This window comes from Brassica rapa, unplaced genomic scaffold (genome assembly GCF_000309985.2).
Source record: "Brassica rapa cultivar Chiifu-401-42 unplaced genomic scaffold, CAAS_Brap_v3.01 Scaffold0599, whole genome shotgun sequence".
Classification (NCBI taxonomy): Eukaryota; Viridiplantae; Streptophyta; class Magnoliopsida; order Brassicales; family Brassicaceae; genus Brassica; species Brassica rapa.
In genome coordinates, this window is record NW_022610539.1 from 50,738 (window position 1) to 59,779 (window position 9,042).

At 46.4% G+C, this 9,042-nt stretch overlaps 1 long non-coding RNA gene across 1 annotated transcript; it reads right to left on the reverse strand.

Annotated features, from left to right (window-relative positions):
- Nucleotides 1–2,525: 2,525 nt before the first annotated feature.
- Nucleotides 2,526–3,686, reverse strand: LOC117130618. Its single transcript, XR_004453942.1, has 3 exons — nt 3,598–3,686; nt 3,544–3,547; nt 2,526–3,495 (listed from the first exon to the last, which is right to left on the reverse strand). It is a non-coding gene; the product is annotated as an uncharacterized LOC117130618 (long non-coding RNA).
- Between the last annotated feature and the right edge of the window lie 5,356 nt (nt 3,687–9,042).

Consider the following 9,042-nt stretch of genomic DNA (forward strand, 5'->3'; position numbering starts at 1 on the left):
ACACACTGACAGCCACGAACGTCCTGTGTGTGCTGACGGACACACACGGACAGCCACGGACGTCCTGTGTGTGCTGACGGACACACACGGACACACACGGACACACACAGACAGCCACAGACGTCCTGTGTGTGCTGACGGACAGCCACAGACGTCCTGTGTGTACTGAACATACAGCTGACGTGGGCCAAAATCACCCGAACAGTCCACGGGAAGGGTCAGCGTGCTGAGTCCAAGGACCAACATAATGATATGGGTACTGATGGACAGCCACAGACATCCTTTGTGTGCTGACGGACACACACGGACACACACGAACACACACAGACAGCCACGGACGTTCTGTGTGTGCTGACAGACACACACGGACGTCCTGTGTGTGCTGACGGACACATAGTACTAGCCACACACTTCGTAATGACTCTTAGCCAATCTCGAAGCTATTAACACCAAGGTTGATATCTAGAAGCATCACATCAATACTCTTACTCCAGCAACATGACTATCCATACTAGTGTTCGGCCATCGAACCATCGTCATGAAACATGATACGACCACTAGACTTGATAAGCCATCGTCCACTTAGCATGTACTGATATAACCGGCCTTCCATTGCCATCATGTGGGTCTAGCCCTACATGAGGCATATGGCGCCTATCCTTCTCACCAACCCAAGGTTGATCATAAGATATCCCACTTAGCCTTTGCGGCCAGAACCATCCATCCATTAACCATGGATTATGGTTCATACATCAATCATGTTTTACGGATTGCCTTATCCTTAAGGCCTTCGCTATTTCCTTACAATCATGTATTGACCTGTAGGACAACGTATTGCCATCATGTGGGTCCACGCCCAACATAATGCATGTGGTGTCCTTGTGACCATCGAACCACTCGTACCCTTTTCGGTCCCGTTCTGTTCGTACCCTTTCAGTTCCGACCCGTTTATACCCTTTCGGTCACGAACCGTTCACATCCGATGGATCATGATACGTTCATACCTCTTGGATCACGACACGTTCGTACCTCTTGGATCACAACACGTTCGTACCTCTTGGATCACAACATGATCGCAGATCTTGGATCACGATACATTGCATCCTTGGGATCACGATGCACCCTTTGGTCATTGGTACCCTTTGGTCCTCGTACCCTTTGATACTTGCAACCCTTGGTATCTCGTACCTTTTGGTTACTTGCATCCTTTGGTATCTTACAACCTTTGGTAAATCATGACCCTTGGCAACACGCAACCTTTGGCGACTTGTACCCTTTTGATCCAACCTATCCGCTATGGTTAGCAATCAATGTAACCAACCATGACCCCAGGGTCTATAACGTGGTAATATGGTTAATTATCACGTTCCATATATATATATATCATATAGACATAATAATATAAAGAGACAGAGATAGAACCACTCACAGCCGCTATAGCCCTTACTGATCGGTCAGTCCGTCTCTCGGCTAACCACCCTTGGACCCTTGGTCCTTGGCGCCTATTTTCCTCCAGGAATAGGTCTCCCTATTGGCCTTAGTGACTTATAAAAGCCACGGCCTCATATGGCTTAAGCCATACTCACCATGAACCGGATCATGCCCTTATGGCTTTGATCCCGGATTATGCCCATCCGGCTTGGATCCTCGTTTCTCATTGGGGGATCCCTCTGTTTAGGACGTATGTCCTTTTTCTCAGACTGAATGAGAATGAATTCATAATCCCTGGACGTCCTCCCCTTTATATAGAGAACCAAAGGTCATGTGCGAAGAGTCACATCCCTTCGAAGCATCCTTTTGGAACAGATCTTGGCCATCGATTACAATCAACGGTCCAGATTATACCTGTTCAGAAATAGAAGGTTTCAGACCTTATAGGCACGTCCAACCCAAGCCAAGACCTGGTACCCAAGCCCACGGCCTGCCCACAAGAGCCCAACGACTCATGGACTACATGGCCGGACCTCATGGCCCGCCACTGACTCGGACCCGAACCATCAGCCCAAAACTCGAACAGTCCGTCGAGCTGAGATGAGCTGACTCCCAGCTGCCTCAGCTGAGTGAGATAGTAGTCCAGCTAGTTGAGCTGATTTAACTTTGAACGAGCTAGGCTGAGCTTGACCGAGCTACGTCTAGCTGATCGAGCTTCTCGTAAGCATCACCCAGCTTCTGTACAACTTATCCTAGCTGACTTCTTTCTCTTATAAGGTTAAGTCTCAGCATCCTCACGTCCTTAACCTTCTATCTTGGCCATGGATTGCTAGCCTTAAGGTCTTAAGACCGGCTGGTACGTTTCCCTCGAACCATGGCCGTCCCGAAAATCTTATCCAGGATTGGGGGCATGATAAGTCTCCACCACTTGAAATGGATTCGTCCTCGAATCCGGTGATGATTTTACCTTGTCTTAAGACAAAATATTCCAACCGAACTTATTCTAGTCTTGATCAGGGAATAGAACAAGCCCGATTCAGAACAACAAAAACCACTTCGATGATCAAATTCCTTTGACCATCGTTGTACAAGTCTCCCTTACTTGATAAGGATTTAACCACAAACAATCGTATCAAGGGGTACTTCTGGTTTTGCTTATGGCACCCTTACTGGTGTACTTCGACCACAGTGGAGGGTCCATCCAGCATTCATTCAAGTGATACTTGTAATTCCATCAAAAGACATTCCTTGTGTCACTAGACGAACGCTCCATGTTGCGGTCCTAGTATCCAACAAGTCTATGTCTTTCTTTTGAATGTCATCTTCTTCAGATTTTATTCTATCTCTGATCATAGTCCACGACTAGATCATAACAAGTCCCTAGGAACTTGCTGCATACTCGAGCCTTAGTAGATTTGGCCAATCCCCACGCCACTCGATGTACCAGTCAAGTCCTCACGAACTCGTTCTAATCTTTAGGCTGCTCGTCCTACAACGAGTCCTAACAGATTGTTATGGTTCTTTTGTCTTTTATGGACAATAAGGTTCATGACCTCAGCCACAACGTACTGGATCATCCCCTTAACCAGCCACAACCTTTTCAGGCTTCGCCACATTGCGATCTTAGTCCCTCCAGACTAAAAACGCCTCAGACTTGACCTCTGTCCTTCATTGGACTTTGTCATAATTCGATCCTGGTCCATTTACGGACGTGATCGTATTCCGGTCCTGGTCCACTCAGGGACTCGACCATTTCACCCCGACTATAGGTCCATCTCTGAATAGGTCGTGGCCTGATCCTCATCCCTTACTGGACTTGATCATTCTCTTCTCAACCTTAGGTCAATCTCCGACTTGGTTGTACTGTGACCATGGTCCTCTCTCGGACGTGGTCGACTTCAGCTTGGCCATCTCGGTAGGAGCCATCAGAAACAGACTCTAGGACAGCAGAACTGCCCCTGGTTCCAGTTCAATCATTAATGGATCCGACCTATCAGGGGGGACACCCTGTAGCGAGCAGAACACATCTGGGAACTTAGACACCAACGGATCCTCAGACAGATCCTTCACAATCCCGTCTATCCGATCCACACGGAATGCTGACACCACTACTTTCCTTAAAGTCGGACTCAGACATTGGATCTCGATACCAACGAGATCCCAGACAGATCAACAGAATTTCCGTGCTCCATAGTTGTAGTTGTGGTAAAAAAATACTTCACAACCCTGTCTAAGCATCCGATTCACTTGGACTGCTGACACCCCTTCTTTCCTTAGAGCCGGACTCAGACTCAGACTTTGGTACTGGATCGGGTGAGGTCCAGTCTCCAATTGCACACGAACTTGGTGGCAATCGAGAGTGGCCGGATACTTTCCCAAACAGATTCATGCATAGGATCATCTCATGATTCTGTAGGCGCGTGGATATTTTTCTCAATCAGATCTACAGGCAGATTTCTCTACTGGATCATCACCAGGATATTTTTCCTGAGCCCTAGTGAATGCATTATTTGCCCATCGGCTGCCCTCACTAGTCTCGAATCATCCAGAACTCAGACAGAACAGACTCTTTCCGACCAGTCCCGGACTCACAAAACTATGTGTAGCCTTTGTGTCAAAAAGTATGTGTTTTTCCACACCACAAATCCACTTGTGGTAATTGTTTTTCCCTCATGACGTCGCCAATCACTTAATACTTCCACTACCATTAGGTACCTAGATGAGTAGGATTTCGGTTCGATCACATATTTGGAAAACTTCCCATACCATTCTCCAAAGCGTCTTACTATTCCAAATGCTCACACCATTCACAACAGCAATTATAATATACTACAATCCCCATCATACTATGATACTTAAACATCATGTTCTTCCAATGATTGGAACGAACACCCTGAGTTTCCTCATTCTTTCTTTGGACGGATTCAGATTGGAATTGATTCATTCCATGACTCGATCAATGGAAACCTACCTTGACTTATACCGAGTCCTAACTGATCCATCTGATCAGAAGTCCACTCGTGTACTGGTCATGTAGTGTCTCCCTTGAGTCAGATTTTAATATTGCATATGCTTTACTTATTATGAACGACCATCAGGGATAACACTTTACTTCAGTAGAATGCTGCACGTTTATTTCAACCCAAGCCACTCTCTGGTCCATGTTACTTCCCTTTTTCAGGTCATCCATAAAAAATTCTTGCATTGATTCCATCCCTTCCAACCCGTCTATTACTTTTAAATACTAGATCGACCAACCTTTATGTTTTTAGGTTCTTGCCCTTGGAAAATGTATCTTGGATAAGCCGGTTCATCTTAAAATTCCCACATTCACAAGCATGATACCCTAGCTTTCCTCAACTCTTTCTTGGCTCACCCAAACTAAGGTTTCGTAGTCATCATAGTTTTGGAAATAATTTCGGTATGAAACTCATAATCTTAGAGCGTTGTCCAAAACATGATCAAGCATGCTCTGATACCAACTTGTAATACCCAGATCCGGCCGACAAGGCCGTGGTCGAAGCCTTACATCGCTCGGTCCACTTCCTGGCCGAACCTCTTAATTTTTGCCATTTATTTATTATATCGCATAAAGGCGAGGGCTAACTTAAACCTTATCTAAATACTTCCCTAGTCATTAATAGCTTAGATCCTTTCAACAGATACGTAGCGGATTATTCTCTAGTTAACCATTGGTCTAAAACCAATCTAACACTTGTCTGGTCGAATCACCTTAGCCTTGGTCAGTCTACTCAACTACCAACTAGCTTAAAGGTCAATCCTAAACCCAAACCAAGCCATACAATTCTGAGGTTCCATTCCCCTAAACCATTCTATCTAGATCTACATAAGTAAATGCTAGATCATACCTTTGCCACATCTATGGAGCTTATTAGCTCATCGGTCCTCCATTGACTCAAATTTCTCTTGCTTGACAGCTGAACCCCGATCACTCAATGATCTTACTTAAGGTCCTTATCGTGACTCCTGCATCAAACAACTCCCCTAGGTACTTAGTCATTAAACCTACCATCCCCCACAGACATAAGTAACCTTTGAGGGTTTGCATATGGCCTTTCTCGGCTCATGCATATGGCCTTTCTCGGCTCATGCACAATCCGAAATCCTTTTGCCTTATAGGCAATAGTACCAAGTCCATCTTCTAGACTGACAAAGCTCATTAGATCCTAAGTCAATCAACCAACCATCCTCACATGACTTGGAACTGATGAGTCTTCATCTGGCCTTACCAGCCTTGGGACTTAACCCAGACAACATATATGATTTGTTCATACCAACCGATGCATTCATCAATCAGGTTAGGACCGACACCTTGAACCATCATTCAGACGTAAGGTCGTCCATACTCAACCATGATCAGATCTTACACGACCTTCCTTGAACAATCACACTTAGGCTCAGTATCTATGGTCTATGACACATAGTACTAGCCACACACTTCATAATGACTCTTAGCCAATCTCGAAGCTATTAACACCAAGGTTGATATCTAGAAGCATCACATCAATACTCTTACTCCAGCAACGTGACTATCCATACTAGTGTTCGGCCATCGAACCATCGTCATGAAACATGACCCGACCACTAGACTTCATAATCCATCGTCCACTTAGCATGTACTGATATAACCGGCCTTCCATTCCCATTATGTGGGTCTACGCCCTACATGAGGCATATGGCGCCTATTCTACTAACCAACCAAAGGTTGATCGTAAGATATCCCACTTAGCCATTGCGGCCAGAACCTTCATCCATTGACCATGGATTATGGTTCATACATCAATCATGTTGTACGGATTGCACTTAGCCTTAAGGCCTTCACTATTTCTTTACACTCATGTATTGACCTGTAGGACAACCTATTTCCATCATGTGGGTCCACGCCCAACATAATGCATTTGGTGTCCTTGTGATCATTGAACCTCTCGTACCCTTTTCGGTCCTGTTCCGTTCATACCCTTTCAGTCTTAACCCGTTTGTACCCTTTCGGTCACGAACCTTTCACATCCGATGGATCATGATACGTTCGTACCTCATGGATCACGACACGTTCATACCTCTTGGATCATGACACGTTCGTACCTCTTGGATCACGACATGATCCTCGGCAACACGCAACCTTGTATCACGATGCACCGTCATTGGTACCCTTTGGTCCTCGTACCCTTTGATACTTGCAACCATTGGTATCTCGTAACTTTTGGTTACTTGCATCGTTTGGTATCTCACAACCTTTGGTAACTCATGACCCTTGGAAACACGCAACCTTTGGCGACTAGTACCCTTTTGATCCAACCTATCCGCTATGGTTAGCAATCAACGTAACCAACCATGACCCCATGGTCTATGACGTGTTAATATGGTTAACTATCACGTTCATATATATATATATATATATATATCATATAGACATAATAATATAAAGAGACAGAGATAGAACCACTCACAGCCGCTATAGCCCTTACCAATTGGTCATTCCGTCTCTCGGCTAACCACCCTTGGTCCTTGGCACCTATTTCCGTCCAGGAATAGGTCTTCCTATTGGCCTTAGTGACTTATAAAAGCCACGGCCTCATATGGCTAAAGCCATACTCACCATGAACCGGATAGTGCCCTTATGGTTTTTATCCCGGATTCTGCCCTTCTGGCTTGGATTCTCGTTTCTCATTGGGGGATCCCTTTGTTTAGGACGTGTGTCCTTTATCTCATACAGAATGAGACTGAATGAGAATGAATTCATAATCCCTGGAAGTCCTTCCCTTTATATAGAGAACCAAAGGTCATGTGCGAAGAGTCACATCCCTTCGAAGCATCTTTTTGGGACAGATGTTGGCCATCGATTACAATCAACTGTCTAGATCGTACCTGTTCAGAAATAGAAGGTTCCAGACCTTATAGGCACGTCCAACCCAAGCCAAGACCTGGTAACCACGCCCACGGCCTGCCCACAAAAGCCCAACGACTCATGGACTACATGGCCGGACCTCATGGCCCGCCACTGACCCGGACCCGGACCATCGGCCCAAAACTCGAACAGTCCGTCGAGCTGAGATGAACTGACTCCCAGCTGCCTCAGCTGAGTAAGCTAGTAGTCCAGCTAGTTGAGTTGATTTAACTTGGAACGAGCTAGGCTGAGCTTGACCGAGCTACGTCTAGCTGATCGAGCTTCTTGTAAGCATCGCCCAGCTTCTATACAGCTTATCCTAGCTGACATCTTTCTCTTATAAGGTTAAGTCTCAGCATCCTGACGTCCTTAACCTTCAATCTTGGCCATGAAACGCTAGCCTTTAAGGTCTTAAGACCGGCTGGTATGTTTCCCTCGAACCATGGCCGTCCCGACAATCCTATCCAGGATGGGGCGGGCGGTGACAGGTGGTTTGCCGTCTGCGACGTTGCGAGAAGTCCACTAAACCTTATCATTTAGAGGAAGAAGAAGTCGTAACAAGATTTCCGTAGGTGAACCTGCGGAAGGATCATTGTCGTACCCTGGAAATAGAATGACCTCAGAACGAGTGAAACATCCTCTTGGTAGGCCGGTTTCTTACTGTGCCTGCCGATTCCGTGGTTATGCATTCATCCATTCCCAAGACTTCAGTTTTGGTTGGATCGTACGCATAGCTTCCGGATATCACCAAAGCCCGGCACAAAAAGTGTCAAGGAAAAATGCAACTAAACGGCCTGCTTTCGCCAACCCAGAGACGGTTTTTTTTTCAGAAGTAGTGCTGCAATGTAAAGTCTAAAACGACTCTTGGCAATGGATATCTTGGGGTGAATTGTAGAATCCCGTGAACCATCGAGTCTTTGAACGCAAGTTGCGCCCCAAGCTTTCTGGCCGAAGGCACGTCTGGCTGGGGGTGTCACAAATATTCGTCCCCCATCCTCTCGAGGATAGGGGACGGAAGCTGATCTTCTCCCGTGTGTTACCGCATGCGGTTGGCCAAAATCCAAGCTAAGGACGCCAGGAGCGTCTTGACATGCGGTGGTGAATTCAATTCTCGTCATATAGTCAGATGTTCCGGTCCAAAAGCTCTTGATGACCCAAAGTCCTCAACGCGACCATGTCAGGCAGGATCATCCGCTGAGTTTAAGCATATCAATAAGCGGAGGAAAAAAACTAACAAGGATTCCCTTAGTAACGGCGGAGCGAACCGGAATAGCCCAACTTGAAAATCAGACATCTTTGGCGTTAGAATTGTAGTCTGGAGAAGCGTCCTCAGCGACGGACTGGGCCCAAGTCCCTGGAAAGGGGCGCCAGAGAGGGTGAGAGCCGCGTCGTGCCCAGACCCTATCGCACCACGAGGCACTGTCTACGTGTCGGGTTGTTTGGGAATGCAAGCCCCAATCGGGCGGGTAAATTCCGTCCAAGGCTAAATGTGGGCGAGAGAGACCGATAGCGACACAAGTACCGCGACGTAAAAGATTAAAAGACTTTGAAAAGAGAAGTCAAAGAGTGCTGAAAATTATCGGGAGGGAAGCAGATGGGGGTCGGCGATTCTTCGTTGGATGCGGAGCGGAGCAAATCCGTTTATACCAATCGATTCGGGCCATTGACCGATGCGGATTAAGGTGGTGACGTAAGCACGGGCTTTT